The 27,665-nt window shown below is 41.3% G+C and overlaps 1 protein-coding gene across 3 annotated transcripts in view; it reads left to right on the top strand.

Annotated features, from left to right (window-relative positions):
* Positions 1–27,665, top strand: part of RASGEF1A (RasGEF domain family member 1A) — a 247,185-nt gene that overhangs the window by 86,290 nt on the left and 133,230 nt on the right. For all 3 annotated transcript variants that reach the window (XM_059900594.1, XM_059900595.1, XM_059900596.1), the window contains one exon: positions 17,636–17,790. The gene's annotated coding sequence lies outside the window, so the exon portion shown is untranslated. The remainder of the gene's footprint in view (positions 1–17,635; positions 17,791–27,665) is intronic.

Here is a 27,665-nt window from a genome sequence, read left to right as displayed (position 1 = left end):
ATTTCAGAAAAAAGTTGCAGGCTGATAACCCAGAGACAAACGGACCCAGTAACAGGGCTGCCTGACGCCAGCACTGACTGTTTTGAAATAATGCAGGAAGAAGAAGAATGCAGGACCTTCACTACTTTGATCCTTATCATATACCCTGGACTGCAAGCCCCACATATAAAATCTTCTCCCATTCCCCAAGGGGGGGTGAGCACAGTTCTTGAGGCGCTAGACTGCTGTGTCTTCCCTTCTGCCTGGCAGAAAAATAAAGCCATCTCTCTCTTCCTCCAAAATCTCTGTCTCCGTATTTCTGTCCAGCATTGGTGCACAGGGAAGCCAATATTTCGGCAACAAGTCTAGAAATAAACCCTTACATTTATGGTTCATTGACTTTGAACAAAAATGTCAATGCAATTCAATGGAGTGAAAGGATAGTCATTTCAGCAAATGGTGCTGGGACAAAGGAATTAATGGTTGCCTGGGGGTGGGGTAGGAATGGGGAAGGACTGCCCATGGGGTGATAGAAATGCCCTAAAACTGAATTGTGGTGATAGTTGCTCAACAATACAAATTACCTAAAAATCATTGAATTTACACCTGAAATGGGTGAATTCTATGGGGGAGGGAGAGGTAGACACCTCAGCCTGGAAGCAGGTCAGGCACTGGCGTGCTGAGGTGGGAGGGTCTGTAGTGGACCGGCTGGGTCTCCACCTTCTTCCCCAGCCCCTTGCTGAGCCTTTCGGAGCCTCTGCCCCTTCATTTTCCTAAACTAGGATAATGACACTTGCAGGCAGGTGGTGAGGATGGAAGGAAGGCACCATGTAAGGCCCTTGGCATAGGGCCAGCTGTGCCCTCCCTGGTGGGGTCCCACTCAGCTCCCAGAGCTGGGGGCAGCAATCCCTGACCGGGAGCCTCCCACTCTGGCTTCAGAGCACCCAGGGGCTGGGAGGGTCTGGCCAGCACCGTCCTGAAGGAGTAGCACGCTGCCCCCATGTACACTTTTCTAGTGGCTGCATTTAAAAAGTAAAAAGAAGCAGGTGCAATTCATTTAAATAGTGCATCTTATTTAACCTAATTCACCCTACATATTATCACTCTGACATGTGATCATTTAATTAATTATCAACAATACATTGTACATTCTGTTTTTCTTACAAAGCCTTCCAAATGTGATGTGTATTTTTCACTCATAGCGCGTTTCAGTTTGGACCAGCCACATTTCAAATGTCCAGATGCCCTCCGCTCATTTTTTGATTGCGTTGGTTTTTTTGTGGTTGTTGTTATTGAGTTGTATGAGCTGTTTGTATATTATGGAAATTAAGCCCTTGTCGGTTGCATCATTTGCAAATATCTTCTCCCAAACAATTAGCACAGGTGCTAAGACCACCGGATACCCACATGCAAAAGAATGAAGTTGGATTCTTACCTCACCCCATGTACAAAATTAACTCAAAATGGATCAAAGGCCTACATATAAGAACCAAAATTATATAACTTGTATTGATAGAGGAAAACATGAGAGTAAACCTTCATGACCTTGGATTCAATGATTTCTTAGATCTGATACCAGAATCACACGCAACAAAAGACAAAAGAGATGAATTGGACTTCCTCACAAGGAAAAACTGTTGTGCATAAAAGGAGAAAGGGAAAAGATAATCCACCCTCCAAAATGGTACAGGGTGTTTGGCAATCACATATCTGATAAAGATCTGTAGCCCACCAGCCAAGACTTTGAGAGAGACATACCCAACTCTGCAGGACACTTCATTGGGCTTAGAGGGTGACTAGGAAAGAAATCAGTCTGGCAGGTGCCCAAGGCCAGTGTGGACCCCAGGGCTGGGGAGGGAGAGGAGGAAGGGCTGAGAGTTGGCGTTAGAACGGATGGCCACTAGAGGGCGCCAGAGCACCAGCGGGTGTTGGCGGAACTCCATGGTTGTAACCAGAGAGGAGGTGCTGGTTATCGGGCGGCTCTGACTCTCGCACCCAAACTGCCTCGCCTCACAGAGGGGAACAGAGGTCTGCCTTCAGCATTTGATGGGGGCACTTCCAGCCTGGTCGGGTGGCCTAGTGGTGGGACAGCCTAACAGGCTGTCTGCGGACTGACTGCCCTTTGTTTCTCTAGAGGCAGGACTCTGGACCCAAAAATACCTGGCTTGACTCATGGGATTGCAGCTGTCAAGCTGCAGGCCTGCGTGGGTGTTGGCATCTAGAAAACAAGGCTGGTGGTCCTGAATGTGGAGCCTGTAAAAGCCCTGGTATTTTGGTGGGTGGGCTGTGCTCATCCCTGCTTGCTTTCTTCCTTTCCAGAGTTCTCCCCTAACTTCCTTCTTCCCCTTTCATCTGAGCCTCTTCTGTCCCCACATTCCTGCCGGGTGGACCTTAGCAAATCTCGAGTATAATATCCCGTGTAATTAACTGTTTCAACAGGCTGTATTTAGATTCCCAGAGCTCATTCATCCTGCATAACGTAATTTTTGTATCTTGTCACCAACATCTCCCATCTTCCCACGCAAGTTCCCGACAATCAAGATTCTGCTGTGTTTTGTGAGTTGGACTTTAGTAGATACCACACATAATTGAGATAAAACAGTATTTTCTTTTTGTGGTTGCTTTTTCCACTTAGCGTAATGTCTTTCAGGTTCATTCATGTTTTCCCAAATGGAAGATGTGCTTTTTTTAAGGCTGAATTATATTCATACTTATATATCACATTTTAACTATTTCTACTAGACACCAGGGAAACAATAATAGGACGGCACCTCTAATTTCTAGATGCCTAAATTAAATAGATAAATAAAAATTGATAACATTAAATTTTAGTGAGAACTGAGAGGAGTAAAAATTACCCTGTATAGCTCATGGGCGTATAAAAAATACATCCAGTTGGGAAAACTGATTGGCTTTTACTTATAAACTTAAAACTTTATTGGGAGTTCCCTGGTGGTCCAGCACTTAGGACTCGGCACTTTCACTGCCAAGGGCACGGGTTCAGTCCCCCATTGGGGGACTAAGAGCCTGCAAACCAGGCAGCGTGGCCAAAAAACAAACAAAAACCTTTATCTACGCTATTAGAAAAAAGAGTAAAAGTAAATACAGAACAGTGAAAACTCTCTGAAGTTCTTTTTTTTAAAGTTTTAAAAAAAATTATTATTTTTTTAATATTTATTTATTTGGCTGAGCCGAGTTTTAGTTATGGCACGCAGGATCTTTAGTTGCGGCCTGCAAACTCTTGGTTGCGGCATGTGGGATCTAGTTCCCTGATCATGGATCAAACCCGGGCCCCCTACATTGGGAGCACAGAGTCTTAGCTACTGGACCACCAGGGAAGTCTCTCTCTGAAGTTCTAAGACACACTTACTTTCTGTATTCCTCCAACCATCTATAGTCAGCTTCTATTTTGTGCAAACATTTAAAAATAAAATCAAGAGTAGGGAAACAGAGACAAAGGTGAATCCCAGTATCTACATCCTCATGGTTATTATGGGACTCCTAATGCCAAAATCCCAGGGTATTATGAAGATTAACTCCAGTAATATCCATGAGGTTTCCAAAACAGTGCACTGTAATCTACTTGTAAACACATAATAGATGTGTTATGTTCAGTAACACATGTTCAGTGATTGTTGCACTAATGACTATATATATGTTGTTTTCCAAATAGAGACATACTCAAATGTTACAGCCTTTATTAGCCTTCTGTAAACTTTGACGTGCCAGCCAAACATGTGATCCTTCAAGATTGTGATGGTGGTCTTTGATAATAGTTGTTTTGAGATAAAGTGGTTGATGTAAGGGGCTGAGGTGTGGTGTGCCTACTTTCTCTAGTGCTACTAATAACGGGTCTGTGGGAGTAGCATTGGCACAAGAAAGAAACTTGTTAAAGATGCCCAATTCATGGGCCCCGTTCCAAACCTGCAGAATCGCAATTTCTTCCATGGGTGCTGGAATGCTTTGTAAGCATATTAAAGTTTGAGAGGCAAGATTTACATAAGTGCTTACAATAAAGATGACATGGCTAGTTTTAATAACTACTATCACCTGTGACCTCCTTCGCAGATTCTGCCTGAGAGCACATTTTAATTTTTTTTTTTTTGGCTGTGCTGCACAGCATGTGGGATCTTCATTCCCCGACCAGGGGTCGAATCTGCGCCTCCCGTATTGAAGATGGATTCTTAACCACTGGACCACCAGGGAAGTCCCGCATTTTAAAAAATATGAAATGTAGTTAACTTCAATATTATATTTGATTCAAGTGTACAACGTAGTTTCAGATGAACAACATAATTTATATAGATGACAAATAAATTTGCTTTAATTACGTTCTCCAGGCAATTCCAGGGTGAAACCAGGGTTATGCAACAGGTCTCGCAGGTATTTTTGTGGTGTGAGAGTTGAGTCCAGCCTTTGGTTCAAGGAAAGGTAATAATAGAGTCTGTGTGAGTGGGTCAGGTCAGTGCACCCCACATTCCCCATTCCTGTAGCAGCATTAGTAGCTGAGTGTGAGACAGAAGGGCCTATGGAAACAGGGAAGGAAAATATCATGTTTTGGTCTCCATGTAGGAGCTCATTTTCTTCTGAATTTGTCATGTGACAAAGGATAGGGGAGCGTGGGCTTTCTGCATTTGAGGGGCCTTCTGCCTCTGAGTTTGCGGGTAGCAGGTGAAAGTGCTGTGCCGATGTCTTCAAGGATGTACAGGTGTGATTTCTCTACAAAATATCACCTGCGAAAGAAACCTGGAAATGGAAGAGGAAGAGGAAGAAACGGCAGGTTCTCAGGTAAAATTTGTGATCCAGATCAGCAGCCGTGTCACCTTTTCTTGCTGAAACCCCATGTGTTTAGAACTTGCAAACATTTACTTCTGTACCTCTGGTAGTCCTGCCTAACAAATTTGTTTTCAATACTTCTCTTTTTTTCCTAATGATAGCCAAGGTTAGATCTCTAGGCTGTTCCTCTCTTATATCCCATTGCCTTCTCTCCATTTTCTCCATCCAGTTCCCTTTACAGCATAAAGAATTTCTACCATGAATTACTGATGTGCAAATGTTGAAGATGTTCCCTTTTTGTCATATCAACTTGAGGAGGTGTTGATATACAGGATTCTCACTGAATATGAGGTTGGGTCCTGGGATATCAGTGAAGACAGAGAATATGTAATATTTAGGTCCTGTCTGGATGCAGGATCAGTCTACGTAGACAAGGATAATGAAAATGCACCAATTAAGCTGATTGCTATAGGGCCTAGAATAACCCAGAGTTCTGAAAAAGAGAGCTCTCAATTGCCTCAAGGAAAGACTTCCTATTTAAAATACACAAGAGTACAGGACATGAGAGTTATATGTGGTTTTAAATGTGCTTAGCCTTGTTCTCATGATTAGATTAATGTTTTTTGGTTTGCTTCTTTCTTTGCTTTTTTCCAAAACTGTTCCAGCAATGATGAGACCTGTGTGCATGGGTCAGCTGATATCAATTTGTCTCATTACAGCTGATGGTAATTTTGTTCACTTGATTCAGGGGCTGTCTGCCAGATTCCTCGACTGAAAAGCTAATAATTTTCCAATTATTGTTAATAGGGTCTTGGAGGGATTTACTAAGAGATGTGCATAAACCATCACATTTCATGTGAATACTACCTGTCTTCTTCATTTCCCTTTACTTGTAGATTGCTTTGGAAAATGAAGGCTCTCACCTTTGTTCAGGTTTTGTTAGTAAGAGTTCTGTAAATGTTCTTTTTAATTCCATTGTCATTTCAGTTATTCTCTTGTTTATTACTTTTTGTATCTCCAGGAAAAGAAAACAAGAGTCCTATAGTATATGTTCAAGTATCTTAAAATGCTATAATATAATCAGCACAAATGAGAAATGAAATAATTTCCTGGAAATAGGGATCTGTTGATGCAAAGAAAATCTTCACGATGTTTCATCTTGTCCTACTCATTTCTTGAGTTGATCTGCATCTTTCACTCTAGATCAGTGATAATTCTAGATATTTATAAAATGAAATAAGATATTTTTGCTCACATCTTAAAATCAAATATCCAACCTTATTTTTTTTTTGGCCACACAGCACGGCTTGTGGAATCTTAGTTGCCCCACCAGGGATTGAACCTGTGCCCTTGGCAATGAAAGCATGGAGTCTTAACTAGGGAATTCCCTCCATTCCTTATTTTTGATTGAGCAGTACTTGGAAGTAGAGTTATGGATCTGCAAATTAGAAGTACTTCCTAAGTGTTTTAAAGAGGCTGTCAGGAAGTACTATTTGGTAAAGTAATTTTCTATAACTTACAGTATCCTCTCTTCTCTACTGAACATAGTACTGGATTGGAAATTATAGAATCCCCAGGATGAGTCATCTTCCTTTTTTTAAATAAACAGGTCTCTCTGTCTCTAAGCTGAACCTGTCACCTTTTTTGAGCAAAGGAAGGAACCCTGGGATGTGAAGAAAAGGAGACAACAGTCATACATCAGATAGGTGGGAATGAAGAAAGCAGATAGCACAGGTGTGATGTCCAAAGGTGAAGGAGGAAGCTAGGCTTTAGAATGTTGTTTGGGAAGCTCTGCTTCGATGGAAGTTATGTTGAGAAGCCTAGGTTTGTCTCTTGCCCTCACAGAGACATATCTCCTGCTCCACTCATATCATGCTCCTAAATTCTCTAAGGATTTTCCTTTTGCTCCAGTGATCTTCCCTGGCAATCAGAGTGAGAGCCAAAGTCTTCCCAATGGCCAGTGAGGGTCTGTATGTTCTGACTCTTCTTCCATTGCTTATGGAGGCCTGGGAAAATCTGTGCACATACAGAGATCTTTCATGGAGTTTATGTGAGTTTCTCCTCCCTTATCTTTGGGGGCACTTGTCTCCTAGAGACACCTACACATTCCACTACAACACTGGGAATGTGAGATAGACTGACTGTCCCCCATTCCAGTCTACATAGAGCATGCTTCCCCATGAACCAGACCCTGTACTAGGCCCTCAGAAATGAACCTGGGAGCCTCACAGTGTTTACTCTGGCCTCACGATAGAATAACCTGGGCCACTTCATTAAGATATCATTGATCCTGGGCCCTGCCAAAGGCTAAATGACAGAATCTATCCGGGTGGGACACAGGGGATGGTAGTTCTGAAAAACACACAAATGATCCCAATGGGGAGTCAAGGCTGAAAATGACTTTGGTGAATGTTGCTCATCAGAATTTCATGGCTATACAATCACTTATGGATCCCATTAAAAACTGGGGCCCCATACTCTGACGTTATGACTCTCCAAGTCTGGGATGAAGGTCATTAATCTGCACTTTGAGCAACCACTGCTTCCCCCAGACCTCACTTCCAGCAGCATTAATCTAGAGAAATCAAGAACAGCGCCTGAGTGCCTTACATACAACCACCCTATCTGAATGCAAATACTGCTTATTCCCAGGGAAGACCGCTAACAACTTCTGAAAAGATGACATTCTCTGCTCACCACTTTCAAACTGAGTGGGGACTAGAGAAAGCAGTGGGGTCTGAGCAAGACTGTTACAGGGAAACAACATTTATTCATTCATGAAAGGAATGTTTCATGAGAATCTACAGCACGCTCACAGGTATGTGAGGATGCACTATGTTAAGACACTGTGCTAAGATTCTCACATGATGAGAGTTAATTATCGTAATCTGCTGGGAACTGGGTATTCTATGTTCATCTTTCCCAAGAGGGTTTACATGTTGGGCTTACCTTCTTGGGAGTAGAGATTATCTTTGTCTCTTCTCTTTCATTATCACTGATGATAGAAATAAAACCCATCCACCAAATTTGAAGTCCTTTGCTCTCCTTTATCTGAGTCTGAGCATCAAAAATTGTGAATGCCAGATCCATTCACAAAGGTGACAGAGTTTCCAGAAACGCTGGTCTTTGAGCTGCTCCGAAAAGGGTGACCAAGGAATGGGGGCAGAGCCATGGCAGGACTTTTTTTTTTTAGTTGTTTAAGTGGTCATTTTAAATGGAATCTGAACTGATGTTCACTTTCAGGCTCTGCAAGTGTGATTTTGGAAGAGGGGCTATATTCTGGGTGGAAATTCTGGAGCAGCAGAGCTGTGCCCGCATGTTAAGCCTGAAGTATGAAACAGGGATCTGTGGCATCAGATGGGCTGCTCTAGAGGTGGGACTGATGGGTGCCTTATGTGTTTATATTACTCAGGGTGATTCTGGGTGGCCAGTCCCTGATTCTGATCTCAGGGAGAGAGCAGTGAGTGGTGACTTGAAGCGGGATCTTAGTTCCCTGCCCAGGAATTGAACCTGAGTAGCCTGGGTACAAAAACCAGGAATCCTAACGGCTAGGGGCTAGAGGCTAGAGGCAAAATTGCCCTGGCTCTTGCCCTGTTTGATAAATGAATTTCTCAAGGAGGCAAAAACTGCAAAAACAGGTATTAAGTTTATTATCAGAGACACAGCACAACATGTGGGAGAGCACACAGAGAAACAGTTTAAGACAGAAGCAAATATTTATAAATAAATAAATAAATAAATAAATTAATTAATTTTTAAAAAAGGTGGTTAGGAGCACTTTATCTGGAGGAAATAGGGGAGGGGTTTTTCTAGAGAAGACACCAAATCAAAGCAAGGATAATATTTGATTGTATCTTAGCCAGTCACCTTGATTTTGGAAAGCCTAGTTGGCTGTGTATGATTGGTTGTTTCTTTTTTTAAATTTTTTTTATAGTTAACTTTTATAAATTTATTTATTTATTTTTGGCTGCGTTGGGTCTTTGTTGCTGCGCGCGGGCTTTTCTCTAGTTGTGGCAAGCGGGGGCTACTCTTCATTGCGGTGCGCAGGCTTCTCATTGTGGTGGCTTCTCTTGTTGCGGAGCACGGGCTCTAGGCACACGGGCTTCAGTAGTTGTGGCTCACGGTCTCTAGAGTGCAGGCTCAGTAGTTGTGGTGCACAGGCTTAGTTGCTCTGTGGCATGTGGGATCTTCCTTGACCAGGGCCTGAACCTATGTCCCCTCCATTGGCAGGCGGATTCTCAACCACTGCGCCACCATGGAAGCCCCTGATTGGTTGTTCTTAATTTATTTTCTTAGATTAAGGTGCCTTGACTCTGTATTAAGTTTTGTTTGCTTAAATAGGCTACCAAAGCATTAGAGTCACCTCAGCCTAATGGCCTCCTTGTTTAATTGCTTTAACACTGGATATGCAGTAGGTGGGAAATTATACTTTTCATCCATTTGCAAGGTAATTTAGCAATTGTCTACCTAATGTAGGAATGCACAGTCATGTTGGTGCAACAATTTCATGTCCCAGAACCACCCAGATAAGCCACATGTGTAGAAATCGAAGATCCACATTCTGTGATAGCAGGAGAAAAACACATGCAGCTATGTAAATGCGTAATTAGGGGAGTGTTTTAGTAAAGTCATTTTATTCATAATTACCATGGAATATGATGTTGTGTCTCTGGGAATGCAGGAAATCCATTTCTACTGGTGTGAAAATATCACCTTCATATATGATTGGTTAAGGAAAGCAATTTGATTGACAGAAAGTTTGATTTGACAATATCTATGTAAATATTGAAATATGTACATAATATTTTAGCGTTTCTCTATGTGTGGATGTGTATTATACAAATTCAAATGTAGTTTGTTACACATGGAAATTGTATATTAAGGAGGATATACTTGGAACTGATGATATTACCTCTGGAGATAAAACTCTTATTGCTTCTGGGGGTGGTTAATTATTGGGCATTTTTACTTGATTTTACTGTTTAAATACTTTATAATTTCATATTTTATAATGTTTATTATTTTATAAATAAATTTGTCTTATGCAAAGTAGTTTTCTATCACTGCCATAACATATGACCACACATTTAGCAGTTTAAAAAACATTCTATAGGGACTTCCCTGGTGGTCCAGTGGTTAAGACTCTGTGCTCCCAATGCAGGGGACCCAGTTTCCATCCCTGGTCAGGTAACTAGATCCCGCATGCTGCAACTAAGATCCCGCATGCCGCAACTAAGACCCGGTGCAGCCAAATAAATAAATAAATAAATAAATATTTTTAAAAAATAAAAAAAATAGAAAACATCCTACAGTGCATAAGTTAGAAATCCAGTAGTCTTAGCTGGGCTTTCTGTTTAGGGTCTTACAAGGTCAGAAATCAGGGTATCATGAGGCATACGTTCTTATCTGCAGCTTCCAGGGGAGAATCCACTTCCAGGACCATTCAGGTGCTAGGCAGAATCCATTTCATTCTGGTAGTTTCCATAGTCACACCTGGCATCTGGTGTCCCTAAAGGAGAGAAGAAATAATGTGTTATTGTTTATTTTTTTCTGTAATCCTTTACTGTGTATTCAGTTGAAGGAATCATCACAAGTATTTTATGTAAGTAAGGTTATTACCTCCAGGTCCCAAATTAGAAACTATTCACGATTAGGTTATGATTTAAATGCAAATCATGGAATTAGTGAATAGGAGAAAACATTAGTGACCCTCAATCCACCCGCTGCAACTACCATCACCCCACCTCCATCCCTCTACTCCTCATTCTCTGTTCCTCACTGTGACCTCAATCTCTCCACCTCTGTGACCTTCAGATATCTCTAGAACTAATTCTTTGCCTTCTAGGCTTCTTTATTTCTCTCCCATGTCCATCCTGTGCATTTTAGACCTCCATCCCCATGAAACCTCTATTCCCCAGATTCCAGAGCTCTCAGCCCAACCCTCCTCCCCTTCTGTTGTTCCCAGGCCTTTTATCCTTTGTATCCTCCTTCTCCCTTGCCCTTTATCCTCCCCTCATTCCAGTGACTTCAGCCCTATTCTCGTGTCCTGTATGTCTAATGCCCTCAAATGTTCCAGTCATCAGTTATCAAGTGTCCTTAATTTCCTCATGACCCTGCACCCATTTCCCCCAACCCTGTAATTCCTGACTCTGCAATTTCCTCTGCAATTTTTTTTGGAATAGTTTGAGAAGAATAGGTGTTAACTCTTCTCTGAAGTTTGGTAGAATTCACTTGTGAAGCCATTTGCTCCTGGACTTTCAGTGGTTGGAAGTTTTTGTTTTTGTTTTATAACTGATTCAATTTCATTACTGGTAATTTGTCTGATTATATTTTCTATTTCTTCCTCCTTCAGTCTTGAGAGATTGTACATTTCTAAGAATTTGTCCATTTCTTTTGGGTTGTCCACTTTATTAGCATATAATTGTTCATAGTAGTCTCAGGCTCTTTGGTATTTCTGTGGTGTCAGTTGTACCTTCCCCTTTTTCATATCTGATTTTATTGATTTGGGCCTTCCCTCTCTTATTTTTTTCTTGATGAGTCTGGCTAAATTTTGTTTTATCTTTTCAAAGAACCAGCTATTAGTTTCATTGATCTTTTCTATTGATTTTTAGTCTCTATTTCTTCTCTAATCTTTATGATTTTTTTTATTTTACTAACTTTGAGCTTTGTTCTTTTTCTAGCTCCTTTGGGTGTAAGGTTAGGTTGTTCATTTGAGATTTTTCTTGTTTCCTATGGTAAGCTTGTATCACTGTAAACTTCCCTTTTACAATTGCTTTTGCTGTGTCCGATAGATTTGGATTGTTGTGTTTTCATTTTCACTTGTCTCTAGGTGTTTTTAAATTTCCTCTTTGATTTCTTCAGTGATCCATTGGTTGTTTAGCAGCATATTGTTTAGCCTCCACGTGTTTGTGTTTTTTGCAGTTATTTTCTTGTAGTTGATTTGTAGTCTCCTAGCACTGTGTTTAGATACTTGATATGATTTCAATTTACTTAAATTTACTGAGGGTTGTTTTGAGGCCTAGCATGTGATCTATCCTGGAGAAATTTCCATATGCACTTGAAAAGGAAGTGTATAAGTGTATTGTGTTGCTTTTGGATGGAATGTGCAATATATATATATATATATATATATATATATATATATATATATATATATATATATATCTCGTCTCCATCTGGTCTAATGTGTTACTTAAGGCCAGTGTTTCCATATTGATTTTCTGTCTGGATGACCTGTCCATTGTTATAAGTGGGGTTTTAAAATTCCCTACTTTTATTGTGTTACTGTCAATTTCTCCCTTTATGTCAGTTAATATTTGCTTTATGTATTTAGGTGCTCCTATGTTAAGTGCATAAATACTTACAATTGTTATAAGTTCTTCTTGGATTGATCCCTTGATCATTATGTAGTGTCCTTCTTTGTTTCTTTTAACAATCTTTATTTTAAAGGATAATTTGTCTGATATAAGTATTGCTACTGTGGCTTTCTTTTGATTTCCATTTGTATGGAATACCTTTTTCCATCCCTCCACTTTCAGTCAGTGTTATGTCTTTAGATCTAAAGTGTGTCTCTTGCAGCCAGCATATATACAGGTATTGTTTTTGTATCCATTCAGCCACTCTATGTCTTTTGATTGGAACATTTAGTCCATCAATGGACTATGTATGTTCTTATTGCCATTTTGTTAATTGTTTAGGGATTGTTTTCTAGGTCTTTTTTGTTCCTTCTTTTTGTTCTCTTCTCTTGTGATTTAATGGCTATCTTTAGTGTTATGTTTGGATTCCTTTTACTTTTGTGTGTGTGTGTCTATTATAGATTTTTGGTTTGTGGTTATCGTCAGGCTTATATATAGCAATCTATATATTTGTATCTATGATTATTTTACATGGCTGATCTCGTAATTTCAAATGCATTTTCACAAGCCTGCATTTGTACTAGCCTCCCCTCATGATTACTGTCTTGATACCACATTTTACATCTAATTGTTCTGTGTATCCCTTAACTGTTTATTGTCAATATAGATGATTTTACTACATTTGTAAATGTAACTTTCCTACTAGATTTGTGCATGGATGATTTTCTACCTTTACTATATGTTTTCCTTTAACAATGAGCTTTTTTCCTTTCATAATTTTCATGTTTCTAGTTGTGGCCTTTTCTTTTTTGCTTAGAGAATTTCCTTTAACATTTCTTATAAAGGAGGTTTGGTGGTTCTGAACTCTTAGTTTCTGCTTGTCTGTGAAGCTTTTGATCTCTCTATCAATCTGATCAAGAACCTTGCTGGTTAAAGTATACCTGGTTGTAGGTTTCTTTTTCCCTTTCATCACTTTGAATATGTTGTGCCACTCCCTTTTTTTTTTTTTCCTTTTCTTTTTATTTATTTATTTATTTTTGGCTGCGCTGGGTCTTCATTGCTGCATGAGGGCTTTCTCTAGTTGTGACAAGCAGGGGCTACTCTTCGTTGCAGTGCACGGGCTTCTCATTGCCGTGGCTTTTCTTGTTGCGGAGCACAGGCTCTAGGCACATGGGTTTCAGTAGTTGTGGCTCGCGGGCTCTAGAGCATAGGCTCAGTAGTTATGGTGCACGGGCTTAGTTGCTCTGAGGCATGTGGGATCTTCCCGGACCAGGGCTTGAACCCGTGTCCCCTGCACTGGCAGGCGGATTCTTAACCACTGTGCCACCAGGGAAGCCCATGCCACTCCCTTCTGACATGCAGAGTTTATGCTGAAAAGTCAGCTGATAGCCTTAATGGGAGTTCCCTTGTAAGTAATGTGTTACTTTTCTCTTGCTACTTTTAACATTCTCTCTTTAATTTTTGCCATTTTTATATACAATATGGGGACTTCCCTGGTGCTCCAGTGGTTAAGAATCCACCTTCCAATGCAAGGGACGCGGGTTTGATCCCTGGTCGGGGAACTAAGATCCCACATGCCACAGGGCAACTAAGCCTGCGCGCCGCAACTGCTGAGCCTGTGTGCTCTGGAGCCTGTGTGCCACAACTAGAGAGAAGCCCATGCACTGCAATGAAGAGCCTGTGGGCTGCAACTAAGACCTGATGCAGCCAAATAAATAAATATTTAAAAAAATAATAATATACAATGTGTCTTCGTGTCTTCCTCTGTGGGTAATCCTGTATGGGACATTCTGTGCTTCCTGAACTTGGATGTCTGTTTCCTATCCCAGGTTAGGGAAGTTTTCATGTATTATGTCTTCAGTTATGTTCTCAGCCTCCTTTTCTCTCTCTTCTTTTTCTGGATCCCCTATAATGCAAATATTAGTGTGCTTGATGTTCTTACAGAGGTCTCTTAAACTGTTCTCATTTCTTTTCCTTCCTTTTTTCTTTTCAGTATGAGTGGTTTCAACTACTCTGTCTTTCAGCTCACTGATACATTCCTTTGTATCATTCAGTCTACAGTTGATTCCTTCTAGGGTGTTTTTCATTTCAGTTATCTTATTCTTCACCTCTGATTGTTCTTTATATTTTCTAAATTTTTGTTAAAAATTTCTGACTCGTCTGTGCATCCATTTCTCCCCCGAGTTCTTTTGTCATCTTTATCATCACTACCCTGAACTCTTTCTTGGGTAGATTACCTATTTCCACTTTACTTAGTTCTCCTTTTGGGGTTTTATTTTGTTCCTTTGTTTGGAACAGGTTCCTCTGTCACCTCATTTTGCCTAATTTGCTGTTTATATTTTTATGTATCTTATAGATTGGTTATGTTTATTTCTTAACATTGGAGAAGTGGCCTTTTGCAGGAGACATCCTATATGTCCCAGTAGTGCACTCCCCTCTCATCACCAGAGCTTTATGCTCTAGAGGTTTCCCCTGTGAGGGCTGTGTCGGTCTTCCTGTCATGGTAGGCTCATTATATGGGTGGTCTGGTAGGCTTGGTTTGCCCCTGGACTTGTTGGTTGCTGGGTCCTGCCTTGTGCAGAGGCTCCTGGCTAGCTATGTGTTGTTAACTGTGTCAGGCGGTGGCTTACTGCAGAAACCTGGGGTGGGGGGACTAGTGCTGCATTATTGGTGGGTGGAGTCAGCGTCCAGGAAATCTCAGGGCTGTTGCCCAACCACTGTGGGTGAAGCCAGGTCCTGGAGTCTGGTTGCAGGTCCCAGGGGTCCCAGAACTTGTGTTTTATCATGGGTGGGTGAGGCTGCTTTCTCACACAGTTGGCTGCAGGGCCCAGGGTGTCTTGAACCTTCTGTTGGACTGCTGATGGTTAGGGCCAGGGCCCAGCTGGTCTCCAGGGAAGGATCTGGCCTGCTAGTGGGTGGGCTGTGTCTGTAGGCTGTGGGGCTATAGTTTTCTTGTGGCTGGTGTCTGCCCACTGGTGGGTGAAGCTGAGCCTGAGGCTAGAGCAGGCTTGCTGGTGGCTGGCGCTGGGGCCCAGCCAGTCCCAGGGCATGATCTGGCCTCCTGGTGGGTGGGCCAGATCCACAGACTGCAGGGCTGTGATTTTCTTATGGCTGGTGTCCACCCACTAGGGAAGCTGGTCCTGAGGCTAGAGCAGGTTCCCTAGAGGGTGTGGCTCGAGTCCATGGGATTCTGGGGATGGTGCCTGCCCACTGTTGGTTGGAGCTGGGTCCCAGGTTCTCCGGCTAGAGGGCGCCGAGAGTCTTGGGTTGGGTTTAGTGCCTGTGCACTGGAGCGTGGGGCCGGGTCCTGGGCCCTCTGTTGGACAGGATCATGTCCAGGGGTGGTTGTGGACTCCCAGGCTCATAAGGCAGTCTTCCTGCCAGTGCCTGAGGCTGTGTCCATGCCATGTTTGTTGCTTGTCCTGAGGCGTCCCAGCACTGGCACTTATATGCTGTTTGGTCTGGGCAGAGCTGGGTATTGGGGCTATAAGCTAGAAGGAGGATTCCAAAATGGCATTTGTCAGTACCAGTGTCCATGTGGTAGAACAAGCTCCCCCCAGTTGCTGCAGTCAGTGTCTGTGTCCCCAGGGTGAGCTGTAGTTGCCTCCTGCCTCTCTGGGAGGCTCTCCAAGATCAGCAAGTAGGTCTGACCCAGGCTCCTATCATATTCCTGCTTCTTCCCTCCATCCCAGAGCCTGTGAGATTTTTGTGTGTGTCCATTTAGAGTGAAGTCTCTATTTCCCCCAACCCTCTGGGACTCCTGAAATGAAGCCTCACTGGCCTTCAAAGCCACATTCTCTGGGTCATCACCCCTTTTTCCACAAGACTGTGAAATGGATATTGACAGTGGGGAATTGTAACAGGGAAGAGCCAAATCGGACTACATGTTGGATCTGTTTCTTTTACTTCAACCTTTGCTTTCCGCCACTTTTGTTCACTAAAAGGATACTGTCTACACATAATGGCCTGCCTCGGGGAACCCTGCCCCTCTGCCTGAATGTTAAACCAAAGTACCTTTGTTTAGGGAAACATCTGGACCCTGTTCCACCTGTGGATGGCTACAAGGAAGAAGAAATTAACACATCACCTCCCCAGGCTGGCCATTCCAGGGGACATTTGCAAAACTTATGGCCTTTTTACTTTACTTCCTCATCTCCTCCCCCTCTCTGTGCTATAAAAGAAACTGGCATCCAAACCCTGAGAAGACAGTTATTTTGAGACTTTAGTCTGTCATCTACTCGGCCTGCTGGCTTTCCGAATAAAGTATTCCCTGCCTCAACACCTCGTCTTCGATTTATTAGCCTGTCATGCGGCAAGCAGGGGGAGCTTGGACTCGGTAACAGTTACAAAATGATGACACTCTAACTTATCATTTAGCCTTCATTTATGAGCTGAAATATTTCCATAAAGGGAGTGTTTAGTTATATTACAGTTCATATAGGTAATGTAGACTAAATGCTGAATTTTTGCCTTCATTTACTGGTATTCAAAATAATGTGTTAGTTACCTAGCATCTTCCAAAGTTAATTTCTTTTTTTTTCAGTGAACTCATAGAATTAAATATCCTTGATGTATTTTAATTCATTACAGGAAATTCTGATTGCTGTTAATTAATATCATCCTTCTTTGGCCCTGGGGGCTTTGGAACAGCCCTCTGTCTCCAGTAGTTTATTTGTTTCTGATGTGACAATACGTTCCAGGCTCCTCTTATCCCTTTCCAGCCCTGGAATCAGCCATTTCTCCAGGAACCTAGTTTTCTCTTAAAGGAAAATGGTATAGAGTGATGACAGTCTGGTGCCAGAAGTTGGTCCTTGTTTGGGGACTTTTTCAGTGGACAGAGCTAGGACCTATATCTGCATTTTTAAAAGATAACGTCATCAAGTGTTTATAGTGATACTTCTAATTCAAATGCAGAACTATATAGGATTTTAATTCGACCTCATCAGTCTTATATCTGCTTCTTTTCACACGTTGAAATTTTCAGGGTCCAAAACTCCAAGATAATTACTTATCTGCATCATCCCACATGTGTAGAGCATTTCAATAACAGAGCGTGCAGTGTCTAATTTTATCTGAAAGGTCAGGGTGAAAAGAACAGTTGTTGACAAGATGAGGATGCATATTCCGGTTAGAGCAAACAGCATGTACAAAGATCCAGAGGCTGGAGAGCACATAGTTCATTTAGGAAGGAGCAGGTCCTGTTCTACGGGAGGGGTGAGGGGTTCCAGAGTCGGGAAGGCATTGCAACACAATGGGCCTTCACATTCAATGCTGTGGATGTTAGAGCATCCACCAGATCTTGTGTTTGTTTTTAATAAACAATATGACTTTTCTACTTTGTCTATATAAGCAGAACTTCGGTGTGAGAAAACGGTAGGGGTTACTTGAAGAGTTACTACTGTCCTTAACTGTTCTACAGCAGTTCAGGGAAAACACCAGTGAAAGTGTAGCTCACTTATTTTCTGACATTTGAAGATGCAGTTGCATACTAATGACCCATCGTCGCGGCATTTTTCTCCCCACAGAGGACAAAGTATGGACCATCGTGTCTCACGATTTGCAGACACAGACGGCGGTGGTGCGCTACAACCCAGAAGAATACTCAGCTCATTTTCAGCGCCTCCATGTGGGCAGGATGTCACCTATTTCTGCAAGATGTCGAGGTTGTGGAACCCCCCAGGTAGGCTGAACACGGAGGGTTACTGTTCATTGCTATCTCAGCTAGTGGTTGGAATGATGGAAACAATCCAGCAGGTGTGGCTTATTCTCTTAATAGGCCAGTCTTCAAAGTGCAGGTAGCTGTGAAAGTGAAATACAACCCCTTGGTCTGTTTTCTGGGGAAGGAAGCTAAGAACGTACCACTGGAAAAATAAATTTCCATTGTTTTCATAGATTTTTTTCAATTTTTTATGCATATATGTGTGTGTGAGTGCTTCTAGTGTTTAATTATCAGTAGTAGCTTTGGGCAAAAGTTTATCAGAGCTCCTTGTGAGCTTTCAAGTAGTTCCCTTTGAGTTCTTCAGTTGTCTTCAATGTAAAGATGAAAGAATTCCAAAGTCTGTCCGCCAGTAAATAGCATATAGAATAGCGATGGAATTTAGAGCTCTTTGTTGTCTGTAGTCATTTAACAGTATCTGTTGGTCAAGAAGTCCTCCCCAAATTTCTTTTTCATGATGGCTTACTTTTAGCAGTGCTTCAGGATGGGTGTGTGTGTGTACGCTACGGATGTAGAAAATAGAGAGTTCACAAAGGGTATCCTGGAATTATCTTTAATGCAAGACCTATACCCTCTGGGGTTCTTGGCAGTAAATTCAACACGATGACAGAAAACTAAACCTCTCTGTCTCTAGTATAACACAGTGGAAATAACGCATATGCTTTGAGTCAGAGAAACATAGGTTCACATTTTTCAGCCTAGCTGCTCCTTGGGTATGTGACTTTGGGGGAGTTGCCTGAACTCTCTGCCTCAGTTTCCAGTGTCTTTTTCAGTCAAATAAGGATCATAATGCCTATTTCAGGGTGATTGTGAGAATTGAATGAGGTAATGTACTAAGTGCTTATTATAGGGCTTGATGCACTTAAGGACTTAATAAATAGCAAATAGTATATTGATTACTTTTTAATATTAAGCAACTTTGGAAGTAGCATTATGTCAGAGACCAAAGGGCTGTTTGATGCCCCAAATCAGTGTTGTATTGGAGCCAGTGTTGTAGGGAGTCACAGAGAAGAGTTATAAGCAAGACAGTCTATAATATTTTGAAGATTTAAGTACTTTTTATGTGCAAAGCCTTGTGCTAAAATTACAAACAAGTGTAACCTATGAACTCTAAGAAAGTAAAATCTGTAAAATAGGAAAATGATTCGTTCAGACAAGTAGTGCTTATGCTATCTGGAGAAAGAAGACATGACCATGGCTGGGATGTTAAAGTGATGCTTCATTAAAGAGGTCGAAAGACAATTCAAGGTCATGGAAAGAGAGGAAACAAGAGTCTGAAAGGCAGAATACGAATGATCCTTCAGGCCACAGTGAGAAGGAGTTTAGCAGAAGCAGAGCTCATGTCAAAGAGCAGTAAGAAATAAGGTTGGAAAGTAAAAATGGGAAAAACTGTGGAGGAAACGAAATGAGATGCTGGGAATTTTCCCTGAAGGCCCGTGCTTCTCAGGCTTTAGTGTGCATGCGAATAACCTGGAGAGATTAATAAGACACAAATTGCAGGGCTCCATTTCCTGAATTTCTGATTCAGTAGGTCTGAGGCAGGGCTGCAGAGTTTTCATTTGTTACAAGCGCTGTGGACTGAATTCTGGCCCCAAAATTCATACATTGAAGTTCTCATCCCCAATGTGACCCTATTTGAAATAGGGCTTTTAGGAGATAATGAAGGTTAAATGAGGTCATAAGGCTGGGTTCCTAATCTGATTGGATTGGTGGCTTATAAAAAGAGGAAGAGCCAGGAAGAAAGCTCTCACCAGAAACCAAACTGGCCAGCACCTTGATCTTGGACTTCCAGCCTCCAGTTCTGTATGGAAACAAACACGTTGTTTTATCCACCTAACCAGTGGTCTTTTGTAATAGCAGCCAGAGCAGACGAGTACAATGAGTCCCCAGGTAGTGATGAAATAGCTGGTCTAGAGACCACTCTGGGAACCATGGCTATGGGCAATGGAAATCCGTTAAGGTCCCTACAACCATTTTTCTCTCCACCTTCACTTATCACAATCTTTTTTTTTTTTTTTTTAAATTGGATCCTGTTTTCACTGCCAGGAAAAGTCAACCAAGGATTATAGAAAATCTAGGCACAATTAATGAATCCCGTCAGCTTGTCTGCACTCAGTTCCATGAGTGAGTGCTCCCTGTTCATTTCACTCTAAAGATTTCAGTCAATCAGTCTCCACTCCTGGAGGGGATGGGGTGAGCAAAAATTGCTGACCAGAAAAATAACTTGGCACCATCAGCTTTATTTTCTTCCATTCTCCTATTAAACTTCAAAGTCAACTTCTACTGTTTGAATTTTGCTCTGGTGGTTAAAAAAACACAATGCAACTTCCAAATATTGATAAGTTTAACTCACGGTTTGGGCACCAGGAGAATTAGGTTGGAGGTAAGAGAAACTGTTTGCCTTTAGTGCTTCTGGTCTTGTAGTTCATTTTTTCCCTTCCCTCATTGGTACCTTCTGTCCCTTCCCCCAGCCACCAAGAAACCTCACACACTTATTACCCTCCTCTTGAAAACACAGGATGTCCAAACCATGAGAAAACATGGGTAAATTTGTTTTTAACCAGTACTTCAGTTACATTTTCTAATAATAAGCTAAACACACTTCTCTTCAACCTCCAGACACCTTTTCAGAGGATGAACTACTAGATTGAAATCAAGAGTGAACTGTTAGGGCTTCCCTGGTGGCACAGTCATTAAGAATCCTCCTGCCAATGCAGGGGACACTGGTTCGAGCCCTGGTCCGGGTAGATCCCACATGCCGCGGAGAAACTAAGCCCACACGCCACAACTACTGAGCCTGCGCTCTAGAGCCCTCAAGCCACAACTACTGAGCCCATGAGCCACAACTACTGAGCCCGCGAGCCACAACTACTGAAGCCCGTGCGCCTAGAGCCCGTGCTCCACAACAAGAGAAGCCACTGCAATGAGAAGCCCGAGCACCACAACGAAGAGTAGCCCCCCCCCGCCGCAACTAGAGAAAGCCCACGTGCAGCAACTGAGACCCAACGCAGCCAAAAATAAATAAATAAAATAAATAAATTTAAAAAAGAAAAGAGTGAACTGTTAATCTGCACAGTAAGCACACTTTTTTGTATTTCCAGACATTTGCAGGTTATCATTGTACTTAATAAACTGTACCTTGAAAATAAGTTTATCATATGCTTCTTGCCTTTTGGGACACCCTCCATGTATCAAATTTTCACTCACATAGGATCCGTACTTAATAAATATTTGCTGACTGGAATGAAATGAAAAATATATAGCTTTAAATATTACCTCATCCAAACTTCAGGCAGTTGTGTTTTTTTATTTATTTATTTGGCTGCACCGGGTCTTAGTTGCAGCACACAAGAACTTTGTTGCGGCATGCGGGATCTAGTTCCCTGACCAAGATGGAACCCCGGCCCCCTGCATTGGGAGTGTGGAGTCTTAACCACTAGATTACCAGGCAAGTCCCAGGCAGTTGTTTTTAAACAAGTGTGTATGTCAGAATTTTCAGGTTGCTCGTCACAATGCTGATTCCCGTGATTTTGACTTGGTAGAACTTGGTTGAGGCACAGAAATGTTTGCTTTTTTTTTTGTGATGCCGCGTGGCTTGTGGGATCTTCTTTCTCCAACCAGGGATTGAACCCGGGCCCTCGGCAGTGAGAGCGCAGAGTCCTAACCACTGGACCTCCAGGGAATTCCCAGGAATGTTTGCTTTTAACAAACATCCAGGAGTCATTCTGTGACCCATACATTGAAAAATACCATCTTGAATTTATGGCATGAGGTCTCTCATGTTGGATTTTCAGGTGTCAGTCCTCCATGTGGGAGAGGATTAAAGGGAACATTAGAACTTGTCTGACCAATTGCCATAAAATGGCATATATAACTACCTGTTCCTTCAGCTAAAATATATTGGCGTGGTGGTATTTTTAAAATCCTTTTCATAGACTAAATATTGTAAAGTGAATTTCAGCCTCCCCTTCTAAGTCATTTTTCGCATCCCAATTTCTATTTTCCAGGCTAATTAATCAGTAGAACAGCTGAGGCAAGAAAAAGGAATTGTTGATATAGCAAGTTTTCCTGTATTATTGTATTCTGTACATGTCCAAGTGAGAAAACATGATTTAATATAAATCTTTAATTTGCCATTTCAAGGAGCTGATGTTTGCTCTAATTAGTTTTTTCCCTCCTTCCTGGTAAAATGAAATTTTTTCTTTTCTTTTACATTTTTGGTCGTGTTGGGTCTTTCTTGCTGCGCGTGGGCTTTTCTCTGGTTGCGGCGAATGGGGGCCACTCCTCGCTGCGGTGGCCTCTCCCATTGTGGAGCACGGGCTCCAGGCGCATGGGCTTCAGTAGTTGTGGCTCGCGTGCTCCAGAGCACAGGCCCAGCAGTTGTGGTGCACGGGCCTAGCTGCTCTGCAGCATGTGGGATTCCCCCAGACCGGGGATCAAACCTGTGTCCCCTGCATTGGCACGTGGACTCCCAACCACTGTGCCACCAGGGAAGCCCTGCAATTTTAATACTCACTCTTAACTAAGGCTGAATTATATTGGAACTGCTGTAGTAGAACTTGGGACATCAGTTTGAATACAGAGTATATTCATTAGCATTATGGCAATTAAAATGAATATCAAATGGGTTTGTAATAGCTATGCACTTAAAATGTTGTTTTAAGAGCCTTACTACCCTCAAGAGTTCATGTGGGGCTCTATAGTTTCTAGTGATACTTATGATAAAGAGTGGATTTTGTATGTATATGGGCCTCATTTTTATTTTGATAAGTGGTTGTACCATACCATTAGCTAATAAATGTAGAATTACTCATTCATGGTTTCTCACAACTTTTACAAGGACAGTAATATATGACCTGCAACGTTATCTCTTCTTTTTTATCACTACAAAATTCTTAAAAAGAATGAATTTAATTTTAATTTTATTATTATTTTAATAAATTTATTTATTTATTTATTTTTGGCTGCATCGTGTCTTTGTTGCTGCGCGCGGGATTTCTCTAGTTGCAGCGAGCAGGGGCTACTCTTTTTTGCGGCGCGCGGGCTTGTCATCGTGGTGGCTTCTCTTTTCGCGGAGCACAGGCTCTGGGCACGTGGGCTTCAGTAGTTGTGGCATGTGGACTCAGTAGTTGTGGCGCACGGGCTCTAGAGCGCAGGCTCAGTAGTTGTGGCGCATGGGCTTAGTTGCTCCGCGGCATGTGGGATCTTCCTGGAACGGGGCTCGAACCCGTGTCCCCTGTGTTGGCAGGTGGATTCTTAACCACTGCGCCACCAGCAAAGTCCAAAAGAATCAACTTTATTTATTATTATTATTTTTTTAATTTTTATTTATTATTTATTTATTTATGGCTGTGTTGGGTCTTCGTTTCTGTGCGAGGGCTTTCTCTAGTTGTGGCAAGTGGGGGCCACTCTTCATCGCGGTGCGCGGGCCTCTCACTGTCGCGGCCTCTCTTGTTGTGGAGCACAGGCTCCAGACACACAGGCTCAGTAATTGTGGCTCACGGGCCTAGTTGCTCCGTGGCATGTGAGATCTTCCCAGACCAGGGCTCGAACCCGTGTCCCCTGCATTGGCAGGCAGATTCTCAACCACTGCGCCACCAGGGAAGCCTAAGAATCAACTTTAAAGTAATGCTTTTGCCATTCTTTATGGTCATATATATTCTTGCAATTTAACTATTCAATTTTCCTTAATCAACTTTATAAAAGACATAGAAACAAGACAAAGTTATTTGATTTCATGCCAAGTTGAAAATAAACAAATTAATTCTACCCAAACAGACAAAACATTAATAGGTATCCAAAACCACAGGGATGTCAACATGTTTTATATTTATATCCCTGAGACTGCAAGTATACTGATATCTGAAGTTAATGAAGGGCAGAAATCTTTAAAGTAGAATGAAATCTGCTTCTGAAATAAATACCTTAAGAACTTGAATTTGATAAATTAGATACCAGGAGAAAGTTTCACTTAGATCCCACTTGAGTCAAGTCTTAGGCAACAATCCTAATGCTTTTAGATGTCAAAAATATTTCTCTATATTTGGACAAGACTTACTAGCCTGATTTAAAATGCTTCTTTGTGTATCTAAGATGCACCATCATCATGTATTTATTTTACAAAACATTGTGCTTTCTAATTAAGAATTTTCTGCTGAAGTGTTTATTCCCTACTATATAAATATTTATTTAATTATAGAGGTATAAAGTTGATATGTTTTCTATTTTTCTGACTATATTTAGTGTTGTTTTCATTGGTTCCCAGTGTTTCATTTCTTTTAATTTCTCAATGTAGTCTTGTTCTCATAAGTCATAGTTTTATTGTTTCTTTTGTTGAAAGAAGCAGTATAAATTATCCATTCTTTCTGGGTAGTTTACTGTTAGATTTTGTATCCATTGAAAAGGAGTTAAGTTCACAATTTTTGCCTGTAAAGTAAGTTGCGTAAAATTCAATATACCTTTTTTTTTTTTAGACATCTTTATTGGAGTATAATTGCTTTACAATGGTGTGTTAGTTTCTGCTGTATAACAAAGTGAATCAGCTATACATAAACCTATATCCCCATATCTCCTCCCTCTTGCGTCTCCCTCCCACCCTCCCTACCCCACCCCTCTAGGTGGACACAAAGCACCGAGCTGATCTCCCCGTGCCATGTGGCTGCTTCCCACTAGCTATCTATTTTACATTTGGTAGTGTATATATGTCCGTGCCACTCTCTCACTTCGTCCCACAGTTTAATGACACTAAACTGTGATTTGGTCGCATCCAGAAGACAAGAAAACATGACTCTGATGTTGTAACTTATAACCTATTTTTAGCAAAAAATTCTAAACTTTGGTGAAGCTATCAAGAACGTGAATTTTCCAAGTTTGTGATATGCATTATAAGAAACTATGATGTTTAACTATTGAAACAATATCTTAATAAAACACTGCTCAGCTGCAACTAAATATTGACATTTTCAGTAAATGAGATCTATGGTGATTAGTCTGTATATTAATCAAAAGATTAATGATTTATCTAATTAATTATTGTGTTAAATAATTGTGCTGAAATCAGAGGATACAATTAAATGGGACAAGCAAAGAAGAGAGTAATAACTAAAAGGTAAAATTAGAAAATTAAATCTAGTAATGTTCCACACCCAGGCAACTAGCATCTTCACAGAGGACACTGTAGTTAAAAGGTACAGAGTGGTACAGAGGAGAGTAGAGGCTATTTCAACAATGTGGATAGGAGCTGATGAAAGTCTCAGCTGGAATAATGGATGAGAGAATCAATCCATAAATATTTATTGTTTTTTGTATGATGTCTAGGCTGAGATGTGAAGGATTCATGCAATTCAACTAAGAAAAAAATGGCAGGGGCACTCCTACGTCTGAGATGTCAGAATGGGTAATATTCTGAGATGCAGGTCAAGGAACACAGAACTTTGAAGGAAATGAGAGAGGTTAGAGTGGCTGCAGCAGAGAACTTGAGTGTGAGAGAGAGGAAAGCAGACTGAGGGGATCAGTCCAGAGTCTCCGCGTGATGTTAAGGATTTCTCTCGAAAGGCAAAAAGAATGGTTGTAAGTATGGGAATTCTGGCTGTGATGTGGAGAATAGAATCCAGGAAGGGCAGAGTTTGTATAAAGAGACCATCTGGCACAGTGTCACAGGAGTACAGATGAGACAGGATGACTGGGAGGTTCACTGGAAATTAAAAGGAAAAAAATTTTTTTTTAAAGTTTAGATAGTAGAATATACAGGGTCTGTGATTGCTTCTATGTGGAGTAACTTTAGGGGCAGTGAAAATGCAATCCTCCCATGTACCCAGGGGTAAGGATAAAATGAATGACTACGAACAGTTGTAAAGCCTTCATAAGATGACTCAAAAAGGTCACAGGAGGAACAAGAAAAGAACAGAAGGAAGAAGGAACTTCTCTGGTTGTCCAGTGGCTAAGACTCTGTGCTCTCAATGCAGGGGGCCCAGGTTCTATCCCTGGTCAGGGAACTAGGTCCCACATGCTGCAACTAAGAATTCCCATGCCGCAACTAAAAAAGAAAAGAAAAAAAAAAAAAGATCCCACGTGCTGCAATGAAGATCCTGTGTGCTGCAACTGAGACCTGGCGCGGCCAAATAAATAAATATTAAAAAAAAATAAAAGAGAGACTAGAAGTAAGAAAACACTAGTTTGAAAAAAATGATTTAAGGAGAGGATACTGCTAATTAAAGGGACTCAAGAGTAATGATCAGGGCTTCCCTGGTGGCACAGTGGTTAAGAATCCACCTGCCAATGCAGGGGACACGGGTTCGAGCCCTGGTCCAGGAAGATCCCACATGCCGCGGAGCAACTAAGCCCGTGCGCCACAACTACTGAGCCCACGCGCCTAGAGCCTGTGCTCCGCAACAAGAGAAGCCACTGCAATGAGAAGCCCACACACTGCAATGAAGAGTAGACCCTTTGCACCGCAACTAGAGAAAAGCCCACGCGCAGCAACGAAGACCCAAGGCAGCCAAAAATAAATAAATAAATAAATTTATTAAAAACAAAAAAGGAATGATCAGAGCAGTAGGAGGAGAATCAAATTAGATTTGATGCCTTACAGTGGGGAAGCTAAGGAAAATGAGTGTTTAACAATCAACAAGTAAAAAATAAACAAAATCAGGAAAACTGAGATGTAGTCAGTCTCAAGACATCAAAGAAGGAAGCCAGCCTCTGGCTTTGGGTGTTGGGAGGCCACTGGAGTTTCTTGTCTGTGGGGTCTGGTGGGTAGAGTCACTGAAGAATGAATGGGAAAAGGAAACAGCAAGTAAAGTTTTTCAAAACGTTCCATGTAAAAGGGATGGCTAAATACAGAATTGCTGCTTAATCAGAAGGGAGAGCCAAAGCAAGGGTTTTGGACTTTTAAAATAATAAATAAATTTTTATAATAATAATATTTTAAATATTAAATTTAAAATAAATATTAAATTAAATATTAATTAATTAATATTATTTATTAAATATTAAAATAAATAAATAGCAAATATTTATTAAATATAAACATTAATATTTATCAAAAATTAAATGTTAAAATATTGATTTATTAAATATTAATTAATTAATTATTATTAATTATTAAATATTAAATTAAAATAAATATTAGATATTAAATTATTTAATTTTAAATAATAATATTTCAAAATAATATTTTAAAATAATAATAAAATTAAAAAAATTTTAAGGATGAGAGAGTTATGAGTAAGTTCATAAATGTAGAAGATAGTGCAAGTGATGAGGCTAAAGATATTTTTACAGCTTTTAAGCTGTAGGCCTCTGTGGGTGTTGGCATCTGGAAAACGGGGCTGGTTTTCCTGAACATGGAGCCTGTAAAAGCCTGGATATCTGCTGGGCGGGCTTTGCTCATCCCTGTGCCCTTTCTTTCTCTGGAGAGTTCTCCCCAAACGTTTGTCTCCCCTTTCTCTCTGATCCTCTTCCTTCTGTTTCCACAACCCTGCCTGGGGAAAACTGACCTAAAACCAGGTCACCTGAATTAAAAGGGAGGTGATTGAGTTCAAGCCCGGTACATCAGTGACTTCACGGGGCTATTTATTTATTCTTTTTTGGCCACGCCGTGTGGCATGTAGGATCTTAGTTCCATGACCAGGGTTGAAACCCGTGCCACCTGCAGTGGAAGCGAGGAGTCTTAACTGCTCGATCTCCTGGGAAGTCGCGGGCTATTTAATTTAAAGTAGCGGGGTGGTGTAGGGAAGGATGAGTACCCTGGGAGTGTTGGAGAGAGAAAATATCCCCATCCTTAGGGCACTTCATTGTGCTAAGAGGGAGAGGGGGAAGGAAATTAGGCTGGCAGGTGC

The sequence above is a fragment of the Balaenoptera ricei genome, chromosome 16, assembly GCF_028023285.1.
Source record: "Balaenoptera ricei isolate mBalRic1 chromosome 16, mBalRic1.hap2, whole genome shotgun sequence".
NCBI classification, from domain to species: Eukaryota; Metazoa; Chordata; class Mammalia; order Artiodactyla; family Balaenopteridae; genus Balaenoptera; species Balaenoptera ricei.
This window is presented reverse-complemented; position numbering and strand designations above follow the sequence as displayed.